Source organism: Taeniopygia guttata, chromosome 4 (genome assembly GCF_048771995.1).
Source record: "Taeniopygia guttata chromosome 4, bTaeGut7.mat, whole genome shotgun sequence".
Taxonomy (NCBI): domain Eukaryota; kingdom Metazoa; phylum Chordata; class Aves; order Passeriformes; family Estrildidae; genus Taeniopygia; species Taeniopygia guttata.
The window spans coordinates 56,816,125-56,841,553 of NC_133028.1; the positions used below are offsets into that span (position 1 = coordinate 56,816,125).

Genomic DNA, 25,429 nt, shown 5'->3' on the forward strand with positions numbered 1-25,429 from the left:
ATAAAACTTACAGAAGTGCCTGGGTTAAATTTTTGTATAATATGGATAATGTGATGCATAAAGTGAGGCTGCCATACATACAGGCCCCTCATCAGAGCAGGCATGGTCCTTGATAGTGAAAGGCTTTCCAGCCCACTAAAAAATGCATTTTCTAGTGTGTCATTCTGGCTGCTCTCCCTCAAAGCCTGAATTTGGCAGCCAAGCAAACTGAAGGCCAGAATAGGTATCCTGCTGTGCATGTGTTTAATTCTGTTCTCCTCACCATCTAAAGTTTGTGCACGTTTATTTTCACTTCCTGAGCAGCCATGTATGATACACCCTGTTTATTCTTAAAAAATTACATTGGCAGAGAGTCAGCAAGACTCAGTGGTTTCTTCAAAATGGTATGGCTCCTGGGAGAAGCTGAATTTTGGTGGGGTGCAGCATGCTGTTCCAGATGCTGAGGACCTCTGTTAGCCAAAACTCTCAATTTGGCAGGGAGATCACAGGAATGAGCTTGCTCTGCCTCCTCTTTGCTTTGTCTCTGTGGATTTCTTTTCCAGAGCCAGAAGCGGGGACCAGCCCTCATGCTTAATGGCTTGCTTAGTTCTCTTTTCTGGCTGGTTATCTCACAAAAAGCTGGGAAGCTGAGGAAAGTGTCTTGGGTATTCCCCTTCAAAAATGTCGTGATACTGACTGCTGCAGGCCCCAGCCCTTCCTGTAGCATTAGTGAGAAGCAGAGTTCAGAGGTTTGACTCAGAAGGGTCACCAGGTACCTGCATTATTTTGTTTCTGTTAAAAGTAGAAGTTTCTCCAGTGCAGTGGTATTCCATTTTTCACTGCTGCAACATATGTCACCTGCTACACTACATAAATATTCTTCAGACCTCATCTATTGAAAAACCTGATAAATCTGAAGAATAAATCAGAAAACAGATGGCCTTCAAAAGGTTGTACCTATTCTTGCGGTACTGAGGATTTCTTAGTGCTTTCACGTTGGGTGGAGCTGGAACCAGCAAACACTGAATTGTGAGAAATGGGTCATAGGAGGGAAGTCGGTGGGAGTGTGTCTACATCTGTCCAAGCTGCACTCATCAGATATTGAAATTCTCATGCAAAACTTATTTCTAGCTTCTACAGATGTTCCAGCTCCCCTCATTAGAGGAATGCCACGTGCCTGGAATGTATTGCTGAAAATGTGCAAGGTTTTGTTTTTAGTCTGTACAGTCAGCTGAACCCTGTTTGAGCTTCAAAATGCCATGTTGTGCCATCTTTAACTACCATTATTAGTAACTTTTTTCTCATGCTGTCATGGTGGTATTGTATTAGAAACTGCTTTTTGTCTTGTGATGGGGATCTGAAAGAAAAGACCAGGAAATGCATCATCTCATTTCCGAGAGGCTGTTTCGACCGAAACCAATACTGTGGTGTGGTGGAAGGGAGGACGGAGATTCCATGTCAGTCACTGCCCTCTGAGTGTGGAAAAAAGCAGAGCACAGCCCCATGATTCCTGAGTCACCCGGGAGCAGGCATCGCTCCTGCTGTGCGGGGAGCGGACAGCAGCTCCCGAAACCCCAGCACGGCTGCAGTTTCCATCCTAATTCCCCGATTTCTGCTGTGAACGTGAGTCAGAGCTGGGCCTTTGGACCCTCGTAGTGCAGGCCCGCGGATGGGTAAAATCCCGAGTGCTTCTTAAGGAGAGCTAAGCCGTGCTAAGTTGCAGAGGTGCTGTTGGAAGTGGATGAGTCGGGGCTGCTCAGACTGCCTTCAATCGACTAAAGCCGCACCACAGGCACAAAGGAGAGAGGAGAGGGGGCGGCAAAACTCTGCGTAGGATCTCGGGCTGTCCATGTGTCCTCTCAGGTGGACAGCAGGGAGCCCGGCCGGCTCCCGGCGGGTGTCCCGGCGCTGGCATTCCCAGAGCGTCTGAGCAGGCAGGCGCGTTCCTCCGGCGGCGCGCCCCACGGCTGCCAAGCTGCCCGTGAAACCCGAAACCCGGGGGCTGGCCCGAGGGGCCGGCGCACACAGCACATCGCACACCATCCATCACCCCCGCACGCCACCGCTCCCGGGGCACCGCGGCACTCCCGTGGGATGGTGGCGGCTGCAGCCCCGCCTGCGCACAGGTCGCCCGAGCGGCTGAGGGAGGGGGCGGGAGGAGAAACTTGTGAGCGCAGCCGGGCTGAAAGCGGCTGCCGGCGGTGCCGAGCGTGCCCCGAGCCGCCGCCTCGTGTATGGGGGAGCGGAGCGGCCCTGCGTGAGGCGGGCAGCGCCGGGTGAGTACCGCGGCTCCGCGGGGAGCGGCCCGGGCTCCGCGCCGGCCACAGGGCTGGCAGCAGCTGAATGTGTGTGAGACAGCTGTGCTCGTCCGCTCTCTGTGTGTGCAGGCATCTTGCAGTGCTCTTCGACGCTGTTAGTTCTTACCAGTGCTAAGTGCTTCCTAACGGGATCCGTTTCTGTTGGTTTCAGGGGTCCAGGCTGAGTGGGGGTCATCTGACTACTTGTTGACTTGAATATAAATCAAACCCTTTGTGCTTTCTGCAGTTTTTGGTTTGTGATGGACAGATCTTGAAATGAGGACTTTGCCTAACTCTTTTGTGATTACGGTATTCCATGGATTTTTAGAGCCACTGAGTGGATTTCTTTTAACATAAAGGAGTAGTTGTCTTGTCTTTTTTCCTTCTCTGGGAAGGAAATTGAAGGTAATATTTGTCTCTATCTTCCTTTGCAGTAATATGTATGTATGTTGTCAGTTTGGGAGTTTTCTTCTTCCAGCAGGGTGGAGAGTATTAAATAATTCATGTTTGATGATGATAGAAAAATTTTTCCAACAGATGACTGGAAGTAAACAGCAGTTTTGGTTTTTTTTAGATAGGTACCTTTGTCCTGAGTAGGCAGAAATAAGAAAACAAATTTCCTGTGTAGCACAGTGACTTCATAGCACAGAATTTAGCTAATATTAAGGTGAATTCTGTTTGTCTGTTCAGTAGCATGGTTGCAGGAGAGGATGATAGTAACTCTTAGATCAGCAGGTATTAGGATGCTGTTAAGTTCTTCTGTTGCACAGTAGTTCTGTACCTAGGAGGTGACAGCAACTTCTGAACATTCAGGATTCCTCCTAAGGTAAGAATTAATGGGAGTGGGACTGAGCAGTACAAGGAGCAAAGTATTTTGTCCTAGCTAAAAGTAATTTAAGTGGAATATCATAGCCACAGAAGACATGAAGAGTTACAGGCAGAGGTAGAGAGAAGGAAGGATTGAGAGTCAAGTGCCTGTTACCAGTCCCATGAAATTTTCATGTTGTGGCAGGTTTTGTTATTGCAAAAGGCATCTTCCAGTGTGTGATAGAGTGACTTAACATTAAAAATAAATGTGCCTAAAGTGTGTTTCCTTGTGCATGGTATCTAAAGTTATCAGACTTGCCTCTTCTTTCATTGTTGTCCTGTCTCTCAGCTACATTTTCCTCCTCCTGTTCTTTACTTGACTTTCAGTCTTTTATGGAACTAACTAGATTTAGTTTGGAATAAGTGGAGTGCCCATCCCAAAAGTACCCAATCAAACAAACAAACAAACAAAAAGCTCAGCAAACAACATGCTAACTAAGTAAAAAATATACAGCCATGTAGAAAATTCAACTGAAAACATGATTCTATGTGGAAGGCATGACTTCTTTTGTGCTGTAAGGCAATGTGCTGCTGGAGTCAGGTGAAAACAAGGCTGTTGTTCCTTTGATGTGAGTCTCTCCTGGGTTTGCAGACTGGTTCATAAAGATCACTTCTATTAGTGGTTCTGTAACTAGGTTCATTTTTCTGAAGATGGAGTTTAGAAGGACAGAAATCAGGATTCTGTTAAGAAATGGACCAGGTAATAGTTTGAAGTCCTGATAAGGTCATGTCTTCAGAAGCAGCCTGAATCAAATCCCTCTGTGACCTCCATGTGCAGCTGTAGCACACAATCATGTTTTGCTGCTTAATTCAAAATCTTGGTGTTTTTTTTTAAGCACACCAGGCAGAAGGAAAAAAAATAGTTGAAATTCATGGTGGGTAGTTTGAAGTGATTTTTATCTGCTAACTTTAACTGTCTTCTGTGTAGACTTTTTTGTGATTATTGTGATCTGATGGCCTTTGGAAGTATGTTTCATTTCTGGAGCTATTAATGGCCTTTCTCTATATTGGACAGAGGGAATGCTTGATGCAATTTTTATTTTAAAATAATCTCTTGGAACAGAGTGTAATACTTAATCATACTCGGTGGCATTTGTGTTCTATGCTGTTTTGAGGGTGAATGTATGTTAGCTTTCAGCCAGGGAGAAAAATAAAATGTTGTCTTCTCTTGGTGTTGTAAACCAAGAGAAACATGGCAGGAGTGTATCTGGTACAGCTCCAAGTCTGGAACTTGGTGTTCTGTTATGTCAAAGAACTCCAGGTAAAGTGAGTGGCTCATAGTGTTGGATGATAAGGAAACACACAGCTTTTAAATGACATTTGCTACTGTGCTGCCAGTCCTAGGAGAAACTAAAAAATGCAATAGAGGCCAAATTCCCAGTTTAGATGATCTTCTTTCATGTAAGACTGTAGAAAGTGCGAGTGATAGGATTTAGTGTGTTAGTTTCTATTATTATGCTAAAGCAAGGATTTCAAGTTAGCATTGTTTTTAATAGTTGTTGCCTGCATTTATTAAGAAAAATCTTGATTAGGTTGCAGTTTTTTTAGTTGAAAGCATTCAAAAATACATGACAATACCAGGCATGTCAAAGATGGATATAGTTCAGCTTCAGCAGCATAGCAGTTTCTTGTACATTTCCTGACTCTTTCCTTGTGCTTCACCATTTTGCTAGTTACGTTTGGGTGATGAAAATGGATTATGGTAAGCACTGGAGTGAAGCTGTTAATTTATTTTGTATTTAATTGATTATGCATCCAGAATAAACCATAATAGGCCTTGATTAGCTTCCATTATAAGCTAGATCATTTAGTTGTGAAGAATACCCTGTTTTGCCAACAAAGTAATTTGATAGACTCTCCAATATATTCATGTGGTGTAATTATCATCAGTCAGATTTACTGTGTGTTTTTGACCACCAGCTTTGTTAGCTCTGGTTCTTACTAGCTCTTTTTAAGTTTAATAACCTTCTCTATCCAGATTTCTACTTTCTCTAGAGTTACTGTTTTATTTACCCTCTCTTTTTAAAAGTGGAAAATACAGTTTCTTAATTTCTTAATTTTCTTCTCCCTTTCTCTATTCCATCACTTTTTAAAATGGTTTCCAGAGAAGACACTGTGAGTTCTCCCCAACTTGAGCGCCTGCTGAACAAGGAGACACAGACTGGTGCAGAGACAGACAGATAGATGGATGGCTGTCAGTGGCCTTTCCTCTTTGTAATTAACAACTTCTTTTGTATTTGTCACCTGCACAACTTTGCAGTCATGATCTTTTTTTTTTCCTTCAGTTTTCTTCCGAGTTGTTGGTTACACTGCAAAATAAGATAATTGCTTGGAGACTGGAAGCCACCTGCAGTGTGGTGCTTTTTTTTTGGTTTACGGTCATGGTCTTTGACTTATCTGTTAGATGTTTGAATTAATTTTGTCTGTTTGGCTCAGCTCTACTTTCATTGGGCTTTTCTAATGAAAGTGTCATGCACCATCAGGCCAGGGATCTTGCAGGAACACACAAGCTCATTGCTTTTAACTTTAACAAACTTCTATTGTTTGCTATTGTACTTGTTAATTTGGAGGGGCTCTCATGCTCCATTGCTCAATGAAACAAATCTCAGCACATGTTGAATTCCTTGGCAATGTGTACAGTTTCTTGTAGTGAAATACCTTTCATTTTCCTATATTGAATTTTGTGTGATTTTGTGTAATGGCAATTATGATTAATAGCTTTTTAGCAAAGGCATTTTTCATTTGTGTGACTTCCAAGTAGTAGTTGGTGTGTTTCCATGGTTCTTTTCCCACATTTACCTTTGCTTTTAGAACAGTAATTTGTTACCAAAGAAAAGAAAATACAACTTAAATTTTAAGTGGACTGATATTCTTGACCTATCAAATTGAACAATCATAAAGCATTAGTAAAACCCAGCAATTTGCCTCCTTGCAAACAGGGAAATAGCTCAAAATAAGGAAATAGCCAACACATTTTGGCCCAGACCACCCTATTCAAAGAAAAAGCATGTTTGGTTCTCTCAGTGATATCTGGAGGGATCTTACTGCCTCCCAGGTGCAGGCAGGGTGCTCCTGCAGCAGGCAGAGAAAGCCTTGCTTGGTTGACTCGACCTCAGCTCTGGCAGCAGCATCTTGGACTTTCTCTAAGCTGCCTTTTCAGTTGTATCTTTGACCTCCCCCAGCTGCCACGTGCTGTGCTGTGAGAAGAAAAATATGAAGGAGGATAGAGGGCAGGAAGGTTCTGGTAATTGACAGCTGAAGCTGGAAAAAGTCTTAAAAAGAGCAAAAAGAATGGTCAAAGACAGCTTCTGTGCAAAAACAGTGCAGCAGGAAGAAACTTTTCAGTGTGGAGATGAGATGACTCAGAAACTTCACTAACAAGTGGCAGGAAAGGGGTAAACAGACAATTTCTTCCTCCCTTATTTTTCAGTAGAGAAGTCCCAGGTTGTGTCCGGGAATGATGGTGAAATGAAAAGAGGTTAATACTGTGCACAAGATGTAATTGATAAGTACTTGCAGTGTATGGGTTAGTGAAAAGAAAACCCAGTTTTAGGGGGTAGCTAGCCCGGAGTATTGCTGCTTTGCTTGTCCTAGCAATCCTGTTTCCCTGAGGTTTTACTTCAGTGACAGTTGGAGATGGGCTGGATGGATTATCTCTGTCCCATTGTAGCCATCCATTTGTTCAGTTCTGACCCTCTGTCGTTGTAGTATTACTAATATGGGGTGGAAAAAGATCTGATATTCTGTTTGTGGCTTGATGAAAAGGAGCTGCATGACCTCAGATCATGAAGGGCTTCCTTCTTCAGCTAAGAATGTGTGGATACAAGGAAGGATGAGAGCTGCTGATGCAAAGCAAGTTGTGATCTTTAAAAATCAAAAGCAGAAAGATTGATCACCATTTTGTTTCCAGGAAGTGCTGTGAGAATGTGTAGGCACAGTTTTACAGGATGAGTCTTTATTGAATGAAGTACAATGGGTCATGTCAATTCAAGTGGAGCAGAGACCCCCTGAAGCCTGCTGGAACTTGGTCAAGTAAGGCTTTTTCTGTACCCAGCTTGACAGCTGACTGTGTAGAGGTGGAAGATTAAGAAGCTCAAGTGCTGCCGTGCTGCAGAAATCCCAGTGTGCTAAATGACTGTTTAGCAAATGGGAGAGTGCTACAGTCAAGGGTGACTTAAAGTATGCTTAAAGCCCCTCTTGAATGTGTTGAGAAAGAAAAATGATGCAGAGGCTGCAGGCAATTAACTTTGCTTCTCATTCTTCAAATCCTGCTCTGTGAATCAGCTGGATGAGGTGACTTCCCTCCATGGCCATATTGGTTGATTATTCTTTCAGTATTTTGGAGGGGGAAAAACGTTTCAGTAATTCCTAAACAAATTGTGCATTGTATACAGTAGCTTCAAGATTCTGTTGCTGTGTGTATTTAGAAGTAGTGACTTTAATTTAGTTGATTATTACTGTAATGGAGTTTTAATCATATTTACCTTACCTACTTGGGCATGGACTGGGAAATAAGAATTGTGCAGTTACCAACATATAGCACACAACATGATAAAACTCATTTTCAATCTATCCTGTTGGAGCATAGCAGATTGCTGCAGTTCAAAGACAAGTATGTGAACACAGACATGTATTAGGAGATGAAGACAGACTTCTGGAAATCTTGTTTATTTAGTGACATCATTGGCTTATTTCAGAATGTTGTCTTGGAAAGTGTTCTGAGTAATTTGGGGTCTTGTTGTTAAAGGTGAAATAATGATGAAGGGAAAAGCTGTGCTGTACCTTTGCTTAAAATTATAAACTAGCTACCTAGTAGCTAGTGGAATTTTGGTTGTCCAGAAGTTGGAGCAAGCAGCCTACTTGCTGTATAAGCTTTTTTGTTGTGGAGCCTCTAGACAATTCTTTCAAGAGTTTGGATGTTTATCTGGATGTTTTTCTCTGTGTGTTTGTATGGCTGTGGTGGGCTGGTGTTGAGCTCTTGCCTCTTATCTATGAGATCAAAATCGTGTGTCACATGCATGGATAGTCACTGTGATTATCCACTACTAAGTGTTGCAACACGCAAACCCAGAAATCCTGGATGCTAGAAAGAAATAATTTCTCTGGCAGTTGGAATATTTGTGCAGCTGTTCCCACTGATGTTTCTTCTTTCTTGGCTTTTTTTTTTTTTTTTTTTTTTTTAATTTCTCCTAAGAAGTAAGCAAACTGAGGCAGAAATGTTAAAGGGCCTGCCTGGAGAAGGAGAGAAAAAATGCAATACCTTTTAGTTTGGACATAATAAATGACTGTGAATTCTTGCTTTGTTTGCCGAGTCCAAAGCCTGCTTAGGCTCTGCAGAGCTGAATGGAAGTGTCCTAAAATGGAAGCTTTGAAAATAGACTTTGAGAGTAAGAATCTGCTTGGGGTAATTTGGGATCTTAATAGCATTGCTGGAACCCAAATGGACCCAACTTCAATGTCTAATTTGCTCATTTTAATGAATAGGAAAGATACTGGTCAGAAAACGTGTTCTGACAGAGCTCTGCCCTGTGGCTAGAAGTGAAATTTTGGAATGAAAACATCTTAGCGAAAGCCCCCCACCCCCCAGTCAACAACTGATTGCAAGATTGAGGACTAACTCTGTTCATATGTAAGATGCATTTGTTCACTGTTTTGAAAAAGGCAAACACAGTTCTGATATATGACAGTGGGAAGTCTTGAAGGTGCTATTTTAACTACAGCTCATGTAAAAATTCTATAGATGTCAATAAGTTAATTGAAATGTAGAACATTATTAACATTTGATGCATGACGGTGAAACCCCTTCTCCTTCTAGGTGAATACAGGGCTCAAACTGGAATCTGTTAACCACATCCCCCAGAAATGTTTAATAAATTATATTTAGGAAAATACATATTTGTATAAATAGAAATCTATGTCTTGGTGCCAGCCGCTTTCTTATGTTGGGGTTTTCTCTTGGGGTTCACAACTGAGTAAGCAGGAAGAAGCTCTGAGAAGGCACACGTTGTAAGTAGTGGTTTTAAGGAGTGAAAACCTATGAGAAACCATACATATCTGTCTGTAAGTGTATGAGACCTGGTGCTTTTGAGCTGTTTAGTTTTCCATGTAACCTGGTATGTGTGTGATGGCTGCTGCCTAGACTTCACCAGCTGTGCTTGAGTCCTCTTTCTTCAGAGAAGTTCAGACCTGGCTTTGTGTATTCTGTGAAAATGAGAAAGCAGCCTTAGACTCTACATGTAAATATGTCAGGTGTGTAAACATCAGGGAGAGAAGAGAACTATTTTGGGGTGATGAGGAGTAAGTTGGAGTAGCCTGTGCATGAGCGTGCTGCAATGAAAGAAAAAAATTCTAACAGGGTAAGGAATTCCTGGGAAGCCTTCCTACTGCTAGGCTGAGGGTGAGGGAATATGTTAAAATGGCTGGTGATGTTTTTTTCTGTCAGAAAGTAACTATGTTGCTGGCTTCCATGGGGTTTTGGAAGTTGGACTTAATGAGTAGGGAGATACTTTCCTGTCCCGCCTGCTTGTCTTATGTGGACGGCTGGGAAAAATAAGTCTAGTTCTGAACCATGGGAATATTTTAAAAGTATTGTAGGATGTGCCAGGACAAAAATATAATTGACATCAACGTTCTTATAGTAGGACCCTTATTATTTTCACTGTGATGATTCTGTCCTGCAGTGAGTCAACTATTAATTAATTTAATAGAATCATAGAGGTATTTAGGTTGGAACAGACCTCCAATATAATTGAGTCCAATTTTTGAACACCAGCCTCTGTGCTGACTAAACCACAGCACTAAGACACACATCCAGTCACTACTTGAATGCTTTCAGGGATAATGACTTCACTTCTTTCTTTCTTAACAGCTTTTGAAGAATTTCCTAGGTTTTAGCACCGATGTTACAATTTTGGCCACTTGCCATGGTGATTCAGCTCCTGAACTGGTCGGCTGGTATTCCTGGTAGGATTTACCACACTGGGAAAGGGTTATTGGCTCTGCCCTTTGCAGTGGTCAGTGGCTCTTTGTATGGGAGTAGTTAGTCCCTTGAAATGCTGCCTTCTGCCAGGCGTGAGGGGAGAGAGATGCTTCTGGGCAGTGATAGCTGTGATGATGATGGTGTGAGCTGGGGAGCTTGGGAGTTTCTCATGCACACTCTCTCTTGTGTTTGGCTGTTCTTCTGTTTAGTATGTGCTGAATTCCCATGTGCTGAATTCCTGCCTCTTGCTGTCAGGCTGGGCTCACAGAGCTCCCAGAGCACTCAGCTGACACCAGGAAAGGACTAAAGCAGCCAGTTGAGCATGCAGCACGTGGCGAGTTCAGTGACAAGACTGTTTATCATGTAATGAGATTAAGCCTCTGTGCAGCACTGCTGTACAATGTACTTTCATGTGGCTCTGACTCCTTTCCTTGGCTACTGGGAAAGTGCAAAAGGCGAGCTGGGCATAGGCATGATCCTCTGCCAGTACTGGAAATAAGATCCTAAATTCTCTCCGACTTCCTCCAGATATTTGTATCATGTTTGATGGTGTCACTTCTGGGACACTGCTTTGGAGATGCTCATCTCCCAGCACCCACAGGAAGGCTCTGAAACGTGAGTTTTACCATTTCTTACTTTCGTAGGGACTGCTAGAAAAAAGAGCAGATTAGCCAAAACAGCGTAACAGGTATTGTTAGTCCACATATGACTACGCAGTATTTTGTACATTATTTAGGTGTCTAGTAAGTAAGAAAAAAATATTGTGCATTGCCTGGTGGAAATACCCAGGAAAGGAAATAATTTCTAGTCTGGCAAGGGCAGGTCTGTGCTGCTGTGCTGTGCACCAAGCCTACCTCCGTTTTGGAGGGGGAAGGAAGGGTTCATAGCTCAGAAGAGATATTTCGTAGGGAGGTCATGCTGCTCAAACTGCATGCCTGGGTCAAGCCTCTGGTGTCCCATTAGCGTAGACTTCTGAGAAAAAGTTAGCTCTGGTAACTGAAGTCTCCATTGTGGCACTATGATGTACCATGAAGGAGCTGAATATCCTCCTGTGCCTTGGAGCTGAATATCTTAGGCTGGAGGGATTATACAGAAATAAGCCAAACCTCAAAACCTGTGATACCACCTAATTATGAACATAAGTTAATTCATACTTATTTTCTAACACCATAAAATATCCAACAGCTTTCTATACAACGTGGCTCTTGGAGGGGGAAATATAAGCTGCAAGATAATTGCTTTTTGTTTTTTTTTTGTTTTGTTTTGTTTTTCCTGTTCTTTTTGTACATTCTCCTTGGAAAAAAAAGTAGAACATTTTTCTTCTGAGTCATGGAGGTGCCACATTTTGGACTAATGTATGTGTGACAAGCTTCCCTGGTGTCATGTACTTGGAAAAGAGAGTAACGTGTGTGCAGTGTCATGTTCTGTGCTGACTCATGTGGTTCATTTTTCTCTAGCTGAGGATCAGAGGTCTATGGTGAGAGATGGTTTGCAGGTATTTTATGCAAAGCAGTCTTGTACTCAGAAAATTCACGTGATGCTTCTTGTTAAATCTGCATCTTTCTCTCATGGAACACTTTTTACTGTGTTACTGAGCTTTTAGATATTAGGGAATTTCCTAGAAACATGAAAATAAAATAGCAGATTTGCATGGGGAGACTGCTGACAGTTTCAGACAGTATACCTTGAGTATTTTCCATGGCATGACAGTACAGCAGTCTTGGATGCCTACTTGGAAAATATCTAGTGTGGAGCTGGTGGTAGGACGGTCTTCTATAAATTAATGTGAAGTTACTATTTGTGCTTAAAAAATAGGGTGAAAACTTGAGCTCAGAAGCAAGCTGTATGTGCTGTTGGAGGTCCAGAAGGAGTAGATTTTAGCTTTTTTGGCATCTGATACATAGATTGCAAGCAATGAAGGGTTGAAGTTTTATCACAAAACCAGAAAGAAGATTTATTGGAAATGTCAAGAAATCAATCATAGACCTAATAAGCCAGTTAAGCAAGCTTTTCAGTTTGGGTATGTTTAAAAGCAAGGAGGCTTGAATGGTTCTTGTTGATAAACTTGGATGCCTAGACAGATTGCTTGGAAACTGATAAGAGCAAATAGTTTGTTCTGAGTCTCACTGAAAGTGGAACAAGAAGAAAATGTTTTTTTGGCTAGTCTGTCATTTGCAGATTTTTTTTTTAATTATTTTTTTTTTGGCTAATAAGGTAGGAATAAGCAAAGTAGTGTGGAAATTGGGCCATGATCCTGTAATTTTCCCCCCTTTAACGAGCCATTAAAATTTAACAAAGCTCTTTGGAGAGCGTTTTTAAGCTCTAACTTGTCATATTTTTGGTGATGGTAGTGCTGAAACACCTCTACAGACAGTGTTCCATCTCTACAGAACAAATGTGTGTTTAGCTGAAAGCTTTTGTGAAAATAGGTTAGTATTGACCAAGTTGTCATGAAAAGGTTACAGAATTCTAAGACGGAATATACTCATTTGCCATCCTGACAAAAGAGCACAGGGTAAAATTGCTGATGGCTTGGAGTGGTCTGAATGTTATTTTTTTGCTGGTGATGTTTAATATACTGTATGACATAGCATATATATGTTAATAAAATTGTCAGTTTAATTGGTTTAAGTTACCTTTGGAATAATAAAAAAAACCTTTACTATTAAGTAGCATTTCTCATTAAGATCTTTGGGTTCCTTTGTAACATAAATATGGTTGTTCATTTTTCATAATAAACATGAATTTTGTGGATCAGTAAATAAGGGATGGAAGAATGTCTCATAGTAAGTGTTCTAGAGAGGGGAGAATAATACTGAGGTACTCTCCTTTGAGGTGGGGAACTGGGAAGAAGGCCTTGGTTTTTAAACATTTACACAGGACAGGATTAAATAACCTTGATAAAGTGTTCTTTTTCAGATAAAAAGCCCATGGACAAGGTGACAGGGATTTTTGTGGCATGTTTTGTGTATTTGTAGATGCACCAGAGCTACTTCGGTTTAGATATCCTCAAAACACAGATCCACAAACTAGATCTGTTGTTGCCAGTTCCTGCTAGTTGCATCTAGACTTAAATTTGGATTTGTGAATAAATTGCAGCTTTTTGTTTGACTTGGCACCAGTTCATCAGCTAACAAATGGCTTTCAGATGCTTGTGATTGATTCTTGTTGCCCATATAATTATATTTTTAGCATTATGTAATTTCTTATATGCAGTTTAAAAGTGCTTAATTTTCTAATTATAATGTTTTTCTACCAATTTATCTTTTGTCTCCCATTGGTCTGCCATAGGCAATGCTAGTTTACTCTGGGAAAATCTTGTAAAATTACCTTGATTTGCAGAGAGATAAGTGAACGTGGCTGTCTGCAAAATGATGTGTAAGAATAGGGTTCTACAAAACTCTCTGCTAAAAATGAATAGTGGAGTCTTGAAAACATATTACAGGAAAATGAAGATGCTTCTAGTTGCCTCCTCTAAAAGTGTAATTGTTGAACTGTTTTAAAAGCTGTTATTCTGGTCATCCATAGAGATGAAAAATTTAAATGGAATTATGAACTGTGTCATTTGCAGAGCCGAAGGTGGGCAAGGATCTCCAGGTAGTAGAAAATCAGTAATTCTACATCTTTCCCAGCTTTTGTGCCACTTGACTTCACCTTATTCAAGCTGGCTCTTACTGCATTTGCTTCTTCTTAATTGTTATGCTCAATGTCATTTAGTAGCATGAATGTATGACTCCACACTGCTGTTAAACTTTATAAGGTTTTTGTGAAAAGGAAATATTAGATGTGTACAGTTTGCAAGTGTTCCTTGAAAGAAAATAAATTCTCTACAGTCAGCAGACACAATTGATCACAAATATTGTTATTGATCACAAATACCAAGCACAACCAAGCAAAACACTGTATTTTGTCTTGCTGTAGAACTTGGGAAAACATGGCATGGCTCAGTGTGGTATTTTACAGAAATGCTTCATTAATTTGAGCATGCAGGATGGGGGAATGGAAAGTTAAATAAAGTGATTACGAATGATTTTAAGTGTTTTAGTGCCTTGAGAATTTTTTTAAATGTTGTGATGAGCTTGAAATTGCTGGTTTTTTTGAGCAGTGATGAAAATGGGTCCCCTATTGTTTCAATTAACCATCCATAGTTTCCTGTTACCAGTTAGGATATGGTGCAATGTTTTAAAAGCCACACAAATAAGCTTAAACACAAAAAAAAAAGATAAAGTATGTTATGAATGGTTCAGTCGCTTTTCAATTATTAATAAGATCTTCATGATAATTTAGGCTTTTTTGCAGAGTGGTGCTAATTTTGTGGTGTGTTTTTTGCAGTTAAAATGGATTAACTGTGTATGAGGAAAGTTTTACTTGCTATCAAAGTACAAAAATTTCTTGTTAGCTGGTGTGATGGCTGAATACAATATACTATTATAGAGGCAGATTTTCATCATTCTTGACTGGCCCATTTGTGGGTGTGAAGGATTGGCAAATGGAAAAAGCCTTCTGCAGATGGCAGAGGATGAGCTTCCAAGAGCCTTTGTGTTTGGAACTACCTGAGGGCTGGTTGGAATTGCAGACTCCATGTATGACAGACCAGAAGAAATAATATTTCATTACTGTGTATGTTCAGTCAAGTGAGGTACTGGGCACAGGTTTAACAGGAGGAGAGGGTTCTGAGAATTTCATTAGTAGGTTTTCACGTGTGGTGAAATTGTGGGCCTTTTCCACTGAGCACCTATCCTCTCTCTGTAGCAGGATGTCTTGCAGTTTTGCCACATGTTTTCAGACATGTTCTTAAAAATTGCCAGAGACTTAGAAAACCCAGTGGCTGCTGTGCAGAAAACTGGGATTGGTTAGGTGTCAATACTTACATGCCTCCAGCACTTGTTCTGACTTACTGTTGCTCAGCATGTTGACCTGCTGTAGAGTTTGGTGGCAGCAGCTCTATAGTCCACGCTATTGTGCCAATTTATCTTGGCACATCTGTCTTTCAAAAAAGCTGTCACCATTGGACTAAGTGTTAATGTTGTTATCCGAAGTGTTGCTGACACTGTCTTGGTGTTCTATTTGCATGAGGGATCTAGTTCATGACCAGAAGATCCATTTGTTCTGGGCTTTTGGTAGCTGAGATGATTTTTCCCTAAAGAAAACTTCCATTTGTATTGTGTTCAACATCTATTGAAACCAAATAAAAAGGGCAGAAGAAGTATTGCTGAGAAAAAAAAGGCAACACATCCCAATAAAAGAAGACTCACGTGAGCAGAGTAAAATTATCTGAGTATTGAGTCAGTAGTGAGTTGAAAAATGTGCAACACAGTTTTTTGGTAATTCCACTTGTTTGTTACAGTCTGCAGACTGAAAGAGGTAAACTTCCTGCAAATAAAGTCATGCAGTTCATGGAATATAAATTATTTTATTTGTTCACAAGTAAAAACGCTTATCATTACTGCTCTTTTGTCTATCACACATCCATGGATTTGTTCATATGCTTGAATCCTTTGGTTTGACCTGTGCAGGGTAGGTGATGTCATAATACAAAACAGTATAAAAATGGGATGATTTCTTTCCATAGAGTGGAATTAGTTAGTGAGGCGGTTTGTAGAAATATTACTGTCAGCTTTGGGTTAATGGAATTGTCATCTGGATGATGAAAATGTTTGAGTACTATTCAGGGCACTTTTTTATAGTACAAATTTGGATGCAGGTGTAGAGCATAGACGACCTGATTTTGTGTTGCATGGTGTGCATGAATTTCTGGCTCTGAAGAAATGATTTGATTTCAGAGGAGTAGTCCTCACTGAACTCTTGGAGGTTTTTGCTGTGCAGTAGAAAGTGGTGCTTGTTTTTGTTCTCTGAACAAGGGTCTATTTGCTCACTCAGGCTTGTTGTGGGAAGGTTAACTTTGGTTTATCTTGCTGCCAGTGATACTTGTGGTCTATTTATTGAGCCACTGATTTGCGTGCCTTAGTGAGCCGACCTGTGTCACCCCCTCATTAAAGCTGTTTTTGCTCCTTGCTGTTTGCACCCGTCCAACATTTGTGGAATGTTCTGTGTTCTTGGCTGTCAGGGTGTCAGTCTGACCAAATGCTCATCTCCTTTCCCCTGCCCTGAATGCCTGCCAAGCTGGCTCTGTTGTGGAGAAAAATGGAACTTGGTAAACAAGATGTTGATGTATTGATATGGCATATTGTTTTCCATATTGAATTGGAAAGCAAGTTTGCAAATAGCTTGTTATATATTACCACTGTTAGGGAACTTAGTGCAGAGAAAAGATCTATATTTATGCTGTATTCCTTCCAGGCTGTTTTTATCAGAGAAGGTAAACAGTATTTTTCAAATGTGAATCTTGCGAGAAATAGGTCAGAGTTGTAGTGTGTTCTCTGTTTATTTTGTTCTTCGAATGTGATTTTTGCAGTTCTTGTGAGGATCAGATTGTCTTATAAATCTTAAAGGCAAGCTGTCTAGGCTTGGATAGCCAAGAGCAATCACCTCACTGCCTTAGAATAGGAAGATAGGAAGGGAAAATTCATGTTAGTTTTTGCAAATTGTTCCATCACTTCCAAATTACCACTATCTGAACCTTCTTTTTTTTTTTTTTTTCTCCCAAGGATGCTAGTACAGCTTGTTATAGTTCTGCTTTGCATATTTGAACTTGAATGGGCTGCTTGAATGGTGGGTTCTTCTGGAAACCTGGACCATGAGATGAATTTTATGCCAGGATGCCCCCAGGTCCCAGACTTGAGATATCTTTTGGGAAACCCCAGTTTCCTTGGCAGTCTCTCAGGAAATGTCATGGTGCTGTGAGAGTTACTTATGTCCCTCCTTCCTTACAGGAAAAAGAAAGTAAAATTCTCCAGTGAACCAGAATAAAGATAATAAAACCAGCTTTGTTCTGGAAGGCTGAAATCTTACAACTCTTTGTGTTGAAATCTTACAACTGTTTCCGAATTTTTAAAAATTCCATTGCGCACTGTGCTGCTTATGGGATTTTTTCCCAGCAGAAAATTTCTCCCCTCCCCTCTTTTTTTTTTTTTCCCTGGTGATTGTGGGTTTTTTGGTGTGTATTTCTAAACTAATCCAAATAATTTGGGATTAGATTTTAGGACATCTAATGCATATTTGCCAAAGAGAAGAACTGGAAATCATATTAAAAGTATTTGGCTTTCATGATATCCAGATGTGTCTAAACTTTCCTTTGTCTATTAGATGTGGTGACATCTGTTTTCTTTTTTTTCCTTTCACTTTGTGTTCTTCACAGTTGAGTAATTCAAAGGATAAATTGTGGCTTAGTCCTCCATATAAACTGTAGTACAGGGACATGGTCAGGTTTCCCTCAGCATCTGCTGTGAGTTGAAGTTGAGTTCTGCCTGCACAGGGGAGCTGTTGTTAAGTGTGTCACTTTTTCATGTTGTTTGGTTCCTATTGGTGCAATCATTGCTTGATTTTGAGAGCATGTTTTAAACTAATATAATAAATAATATAGTGTGTGTTCACTTTGAGGATAATGGAACGTATCTGAAATGATGAGGTTAAATGAAAAGTAGGACTCAGATTCAAGTTTGAGATGAGAAAAGCATGAGACAGGTGACGGGGGTTCTTGACAATTTCCTAAAGCTCAGTAAAAATGTAATAATAATTGCACTTTTAACAGTCTTCTCAGGAGCTCTTATGTGTACTTGAGCTTGGATTTGGCAGTAATTCACATACAGAAATGTACTACTAGGTGATTGCCATGACAAATACAGCTGCTACTTCTTTATATACTGTTCTTCAGTTTCTTTTGTGCCATTTTCTGCCATAAATGGTGTACCCATGACTGTGGTAGATATTATCACTCTTATTACAGAACTAGCCAGTGAAAATGGCAAAAGGGACAGCAGGCAGGTTTTTCTTTTGGGTTACAAAACCTGTGCATTCTTAGCTCATTACCCTTCTTTGAGAAATGAACCACTTAGTGTGGACAGGAAAATTTTCTTACACTGTTCTTTCTGGTGTGCAGGTCTGGGAGGAGGTGGGGGTAGAAGGCTGGAGTGGTTTTAGCTTCCCTGGCACTGTCTGAGAGGGGCAGGTGGAGTTTTAGCCCTCCCTCCCTTACATTTCTATGCTGTGGAACCAGGTGTGGAGCTGTGGAGGGCTGAGCACAGCTGTGCCAGTGTTATGCTGGGATCCCCTGCGTGGGTATTTGTGCAGGAAAAGCTGTGTGACTGAGCTGCATGAAAGAGTACTAGCCAAATAATTGCCTAGTAAATTCCTGGGAATGTATTTCCCTTGTACAAAAATATTTATAAAGGGAATACTTATTTGCCAGTTTTGAGAAGAAGAAAATAAACTGAGGTGAAATTACAAAAGAACAGTTTGAAGAGGGGGCAGGGCAAAAGGTGATGCTTTGAAATCCATCACACGCTCTCTTCTTCTACCTGCAGTTTCTTGGATCCAGAAGATGAACTGATGCCTGATTTCCACTCATACTAGTTTTTCAAAATGGCTTTAGAACAACTAAAAAAAAGTCCCAAAACAAACCTACCAAAACAGTCTATAAAACTATTAAAAATGATTTAAAAAAACATGTTCAAACTTTTTAGGTTCTTCGACAAGCTTTAAAGAGCAGTGTGTAATTTTTCAATTATTTGCTTAGGGAGTAAAAGATGGGGTTTTTTTTAGGGATAACTGGTGCAGTCTCTACAGAAATCTGATAATAGTGATGGAATTAAGTAGAAGTACTTAATGGTGATTTAGCTCTCTATGCCTTCCACTTAGCTTTAAAACTGACTGTATTTTTCAGTGAGTTTTGGTGAAGGTTCCAGATGAATTTGGTCATATCTGTCTTGTCACTGGAGTTGAGAAGGAGGAAGAGTTAACAATGCACAGATAAGTTTTCAAGGATTTTGGAACGAAATAAACTTACGCAATTTCTTCATTAGCTTCATCTTCTGAAATCTGTCTCAGTGTGAACAGGATTATCTGTGTGGCTAAATCACTAATACTAACCACATTAATATGTTTTGGTCATGTGAATTATCCCAGTGAAGTGTATATATGTCTGATAAGAAATATTTGACACTCTTCAAGCATCAGAGTGCATGTGTTCTTGCAAATGCAGTGGTAATGGTTGAACTTTCAGGCTAGTCACACGATTTTTGTGCCACTGAAGGCAGAAATAGCTGCTCCTTTGGAGCAATTTCAAATATATTCTGTGTAAGGACTAAAGCATCAACTCACAGCATGGATAGACAAAATTCTGAGTAATCAGCAAATACTACAGCAAGGTATCTCATGAACAATTTATTTCTGCTTCCAAGTGTCCAAACTACTTCCTGCAGAGCTTACAGATAAAACTAGTTCCTGTCAAGCTGTGTACCAAAGGACGAAACACCAGAATAAGAATTTGTTCACCGTTAAAACACTTCCATGTGTAGATATTTACAATATCGGGGGGGGGGGAGGGGGGGGGGGGGGAAACATTGGAAGCTGGGACTTAACTCTGCTTTTCATGTTTTGGATTCAGTCACAGTGGTCACTGTTATGTTAATATTTGAGGACAGACTAAACACTGAGAAAATTAAACATACATCCTGTCTGCAACACCAATTAAAACAAGAAAGCCACCTACGCTTGGTGGAGGGAATGGCTTCTTTTCAAAGCAATCAGCAGGTTACATTAGCAGTGGATGTACAGAAATGTTTTTTGCTATGCTGTAGCTACTCAAAAAAATAGAATGAGCGAAGTTTATGTACTGGTGGCTGAGAGTGAGGTCTGCAAATGCTTGTGCTTTTATTTCTCTCTTGGTTAAACATCTTGTAGGCTTGTCTGTCTTGGGGGTGTTGGAAAAGTGATGGATTTAGTCCTTTGGTCCTGGGTTTCCTGGGGCTTCCAGTACTGAGAGGTGTACATTCTTTTCCCTTTTGTCTAATTTCCTCCCTTTGAAGTGGAGATCAGGCTTCCATTGAAAGCAGAGGTTGTCCAGATACATGGCATATGAACATCTGACTTTGAGAGTACATGAAAGGCTTTTATTAGTTTATTTTAACATTTCTGTCTCATAATATCATCTTAAATCACACTCTGAAATGAAATCATAGTAGTTGCTGCCTAGATTCCTTGTGTGTTGTAGAAAGCTTAATGCCTTATGCACAGGATCTCTCAAGGCCTAGCTGAGATTTCAGCTGCCCTGTCTTCCATATGTTTGGGAAAAAACCCTTCATCATCTGCATCCAATTTAGCAGAGAGCTGGAATGCTGGAAACATGTTTTTTGTTCCTGGTGAAGTAGAGTTGCAAGTGATGTGCGAGTGAGAGCATCACAGTGGAGTTGTTCCTCTGTGCAAAGCGGAGGTGTCCAAGTTTAGCTGCTTGTATTTATTTGTGGCTTTGGGTCCGTATCTCTTTGGTGTGGGCTGAGCTGGAAGGCTGCGGTGAGCCCACAACAAAACCATTGGGTCAGCTGTGGTTCCACTTAGCTCTTGGTGCAGGGCAGAGGAGCCCTGCTCCTGCTGCAGCTTGCCTGCTCCTGCTGCAGGTATTTGTGTGGGGATCTTGCGTGTTCTGAGTGAGCCAGCTGCTCCTGGAGCTTTCTCCCATATCCTGGCAAGGGACACTTGGTGATGTTTGAGATCTCAGTAGCTGATACTTAGACTCTTCAGGAGGCAGGTAGGTGATGCTGCTCTCTTATGGTGCCTAGTCACAAAGAGCAACTGGATTAGCAAATTTTTTTTTTTTTTTTTCTGAAACACGTGGCAAATTTCATCATCTGAAGAGGCAAAGTGTGTTGGTGCTTGTAGGCATTGGTGTGTTTTGTATGTGTTTTGTCCAGACTCCTTCACCAGCCTATTGCTGTGAAGCTGAATGCCTTCCACAAACAATGTCTGGCATCTTTTATCTCTGCTGGATTGTTTTTCCTTTGTATCAACTTGAAAATTGTACGTATAAAGTGATTTTTTTTATTTACTTGAAACTTCCAGGGCTGTTTTGTTAGGAAATGCAAGGTCAAATAAATGTTTTTGATGAGTCTTGCTGTTTACACTTAACAGCTCTGAAGCGGCACCAGCAGTATTGTCTTCGAAAAGACAAAGACCTTAGGAATAATTGAAAACAAAAAAGTGAAGAATTAGAAATGCTTTGCCAGAGCTAATATAAGAAGAGAAGTCAGGTCACAAGACAATAACCAGGGTATCTGTTCTGCAAACTCCCAAAGCACCATATTCTATGTGTATTCTATAAAACCCAACAGTTGCTACAATGGTGTCTATTTGCACTGGCTAATCTATTTTGTTAAAGTGTTAATTATCTTTTTCCATTTGTAAAGACTGAAACGTTGTCTTGAGAACCACTGTGTCTGTTGGAAGAGAATCTGAAGAATCCTATTCCATCTGCATCTGTTCTAATTAAACTTGGTTCCTAAATTTGGGTGAATGATGGCTCAAGTTGATAAACTGCACAGCTCTATGTAAAAATTGCTTTCTATGTGGTTGATACCTAGAGATTTTATTTTCCAACTTAGAAATCATTATCTGATCAAGAGAAGATGAAAAGTAAAGATGTAGTTGGGGCTGCAGATACAGAGAAAGAGGAAGTAAGAAGTTACTACTAGGAGGCTGGATTAATTTAATTGCCTTACTCTGGCTTTTCTGCAGTGTCTGTTCTAGGCCTTAGTTGTGAGTGTGATTCCTTGGGAAAAATTGTCCATAACTGGTAGTTGTAAAATAATAAAAGCCACAGTTGTAGCTTTTAGCCAGCTCTACTGAACTGGCTTTGCAAATGGAATAAACTGTGGTGCTGATTGTTTTAGCAGTCAACTCATGTAATTCATACTTTCCAGAATGCACCTTATTCTGCAAAAAGAAATCCTCAAACAATCTGTGCTTTGGCAAAGAAGGAGCTGCTTGAGTTTGTGAGACCCTGATTTAAACTTCATTTGGTTTCCTGCACTGAAGAAACATGTTGCTTTTGAAATGCAGGGTAGTGTTGGAACAGATCATAGATAATCTGAAGGTTACAAGCAAGGCAAAAAAGATGTCCTTTTCTTCTTTGTGAAAATAAAGAACAAAAAATCAAAAAGGCAACAGTGCAGAGCCATCATGGTCATATGGAGAGAGATGGGGCATTTTTGAGGTATTGGTGGCAAGGCTTCTCTGCTGTTTTGACTACAGTAATGTGAAATAGTAAAGCCTGTCTGACTGGAGGTGATAACCTCCTTTCCCTTTGGCATGCTGATGTTCTTCTCTTTAGATGGTGACTTACAGTAAACACAGACTCTCCTTAATGTGAAGGGAGTTAATAAGAAAAGGGAGATTTTGCTGGTTTGTTCTTGATGCTATTTTATGCTGTTAATGAACTGTGTCGTTCATAGCAGAAGAAATTTATATTCTCAGGATACCTTGCCTCTCTTAAATTAGATAAATTTAATAAATTGAACTCTGTAAATATGAACATGCTCAGTACAGTCTCAAAGTGCCTACAGATCCAGGACCCGCTATCTTTGGATTATTTTTCTTTTCCTTTTACATCTATTTTTCTGAAGTGTTAGTTCTAGTTAGTGTCACTTTCTCTTTTTGTAGCCTGCCTAAAACCTGGAGAGTGCTCAATGTTTCTTGCTACTAGTTGGTGCTTTTTTTAAAAAAAAAAGAATCTAAACATAATGTTTTCCTTAAGTTTTTATGTAGGTAAGTAACATATACAAGTTTGCTGGTTTTGAATCCTTTTAGGTGAATAACAATGTGGTTTTCCCTTTTTTCATTTTGGGTGCAGCAGTGTCAGTAAAAGATGCTTACATGTTTTCAGCTGGCTTTCAGGTCACTGAAAGTAACCGGTTACTTGCTGAAGTGTTCTTGACTCTAGTTCTGCTTCTCCTTCAGCTCGTATGGCACAGTAGTGACTAGAAAGAGACACATGAACGTCAAATGCTTTTAGGGAATGTGTGCTCACCTTTTAACTGGGGGTTATGATGGTGGAGTGTAAAGACTGGATGCAACACAGCAGAGTTGGCTTTGCTCTTAATGGTTCCTTTAGTACAAGCTGGAAAAGTAGATGTTAGCATCCATGCACAGATTGACCTTTTAAAGGATAAGGATCCCATGAATTTATTCCATTTCCCCATATGAATTAATTTTAGAGTCAAGGGATTGTGTTTGTGCTGATTTAGGAATTCAGGGACAGTATTCACTTTACTTAGAGCTGTACTGGAAAGGGCAATACCACAATGGTGTTATTTTTCATTTACTAAAACAATTTAGGTGGCATGACACACTCTGCTGATTTCTGAAATACATAGGGAGGATTGTGGACTCTTTTTCTGATGTAAACTTGGTATTAAAAAAGTGAAAAGTTAGTTCTTTAAGTATGAATTAATGCTTTTCCTGGACAGAAGATGGAAATGTCAACTGCAAAGTAATGGTGCTTATTTAGAGTTGGCTTTTTCAGTGGAAAGACACACATCTGCTTTTAAAAATTTTGACTATATTGTCTCCAGTATTCTAGCATGGAAATTTATGTCAGTATGGTTAATGTTTTTAAGTGACAGAGGCAATTACCATAAAACATTTCTGAACAGCATTAAAAGGATACTGATTCCTGTTTAAAAGTAGGTCTATTTAAAGTTTAGGTCCTGCTGGGGTTGGCATGCAGAGAGGACACAAATCTTGGCTCTGGTACTAAGTTTAGTAGGAATGGAAGCAGATGCACCTCTGAGGTTGCCAAGTTTGAGCCTTTGGTTCTGACTTGCCTGTGTTCGAGTTGGGACAGTGTCAAGATACTCTCTGAGGCTGGGTGTACAGTATGTGCCTACCTGCTTAATATCCATGTACTCCGCTGGATGCATACAGGACAGCAGGCAGGCACAGGCTGTAAGTCCATCAGTTCCCCTGGTACACTGGGGGCAGAATGTTCCCACATGCACATCTGTGATGTCATGATCCTTCTGGGGAACACATGGAAGTGGGAGAGATTTGCTTCAGAGGAATCTCTCAGCAAATCACCAAGTGCTGCTGCTACTTTAACTTCGTTTACTGAAAGGGATAAACATTACATTGTGCATAGCAAAGCAGAGGAAGTAATTTTGTATGAAATGTTCATAGCAAATAGGTTCAAAATAAGTCCATTGATTTCTGTTTGTCAAATTTGAACTTTAAAGGTCATTGTGTGCTGAGTTGAGGTGGGTTGAGCCTTCCTTTGTTTCCCCTGAGGCTTCTATAGAGGCACCAGAGATAAGGTTCCTCCTGCTCTGAACATCTGAGTATCCGGAGAGATGTTGCCAACCAGTAACTTGCCAGTACTTTTTGCCAAAGCTGGGACTTTGCTGGGACTACATTTGCTCTGACCAAGAGAGGAGTTCGAAGTGTGCTGCCGGCAGCACCACACTTGTCATTCTTCCTCCCACTCTCCAGCAGCTACAAGCTCTTTCTGCAGAGCCTGTGAGCTCCTTTGATTTGCAAGTACTGCAGCAGATTTGGGAGGAGGTTTTTGCTGCTGAAATGTATTTTTGCTGCTTGGCAGCATATTTAGTGAATGTCATTTGTAGCATCTTAAGTCTCTTGGTGAATTTTATAAGGAATGTGCAAGGTCTGAACTGCTGTGAATTGGACAACATGGAAAGTCCTGTTGTGTTGGATTTCCTGAAAAAGCATTCAGCCTTGTTTCATTCTCAGTGATTCACTTTTGCCACCAGTCTTTGAGAACAAAGAGTGGTGCTAGAGATTATTTTTATACTTTGAGAGATCATCTGTTGAGGTCATGCTTGGACATAACTCTTAATCAATTCTTTTGTAAGTGAAGCTGTTATCTGTTGAAGTATTCACCCCTCACATGTGGGAATTTAGTTACTTTTAAGCTGTCCTTACGACTACTTTCTACTACTTTTACAGCATGAAGCTGTAAACAGGGTTTATGTATTTCCAGTGTCAGATATTCAGAGGCAGTGTTACCCTTTGGTTGGAAGAGACATCTGGGGCTTGAAATGTCTTTCAGCTGTTCCAGATGCTGCTTTTGACTTGCTCCCTGACCTTTTCACTGCTCAGTATTTCAGCTCCTGAGACTTGTCAGCTGTTCTGCATTTTTTTTGTCCATCTTGCATCACTTGACCCTTTCAGCTATCAGAGGCTCTTTATTGCCTTGTCTGTTGATTTTGAAGCTTCTACAGATAGTTACAGCTGATCTTCTGCTGTATGCAGTTTACTTCTAGCATTGCTGGTTGTGCAGAATAACACATTTGAAATGGGAGTCTGGGCAGAAACCTTGAAGCTTAAGGACCACTCCATTCTAGTGATAGAATAGTTTTGTGTTGGAAGGGACCTTTTAAAGGTCACCTAGTCCAATCCT

At 40.5% G+C, this 25,429-nt stretch overlaps 1 protein-coding gene and 1 long non-coding RNA gene across 3 annotated transcripts in view; one reads left to right on the top strand and one right to left on the bottom strand.

The window, feature by feature from the left end:
- Positions 1-1,582: 1,582 nt before the first annotated feature.
- Positions 1,583-25,429, top strand: part of ARHGAP24 (Rho GTPase activating protein 24) — a 186,448-nt gene continuing 162,601 nt past the window's right edge. Inside the window, exon 1 of one of the 2 annotated variants that reach the window (XM_072928655.1) lies at positions 1,583-1,602. The gene's annotated coding sequence lies outside the window, so the exon portion shown is untranslated. Of the gene's footprint in view, positions 1,603-1,921; positions 2,256-25,429 lie in introns of those variants that run through there. The other variant, XM_032748205.3, reaches the window with a different exon arrangement.
- LOC115495055 (uncharacterized) lies at positions 20,107-23,977 on the bottom strand. The gene is made up of 3 exons (XR_003960131.4): positions 23,901-23,977; positions 22,888-22,991; positions 20,107-20,794 (listed from the first exon to the last, which is right to left on the bottom strand). It is a non-coding gene; the product is annotated as an uncharacterized lncRNA (long non-coding RNA).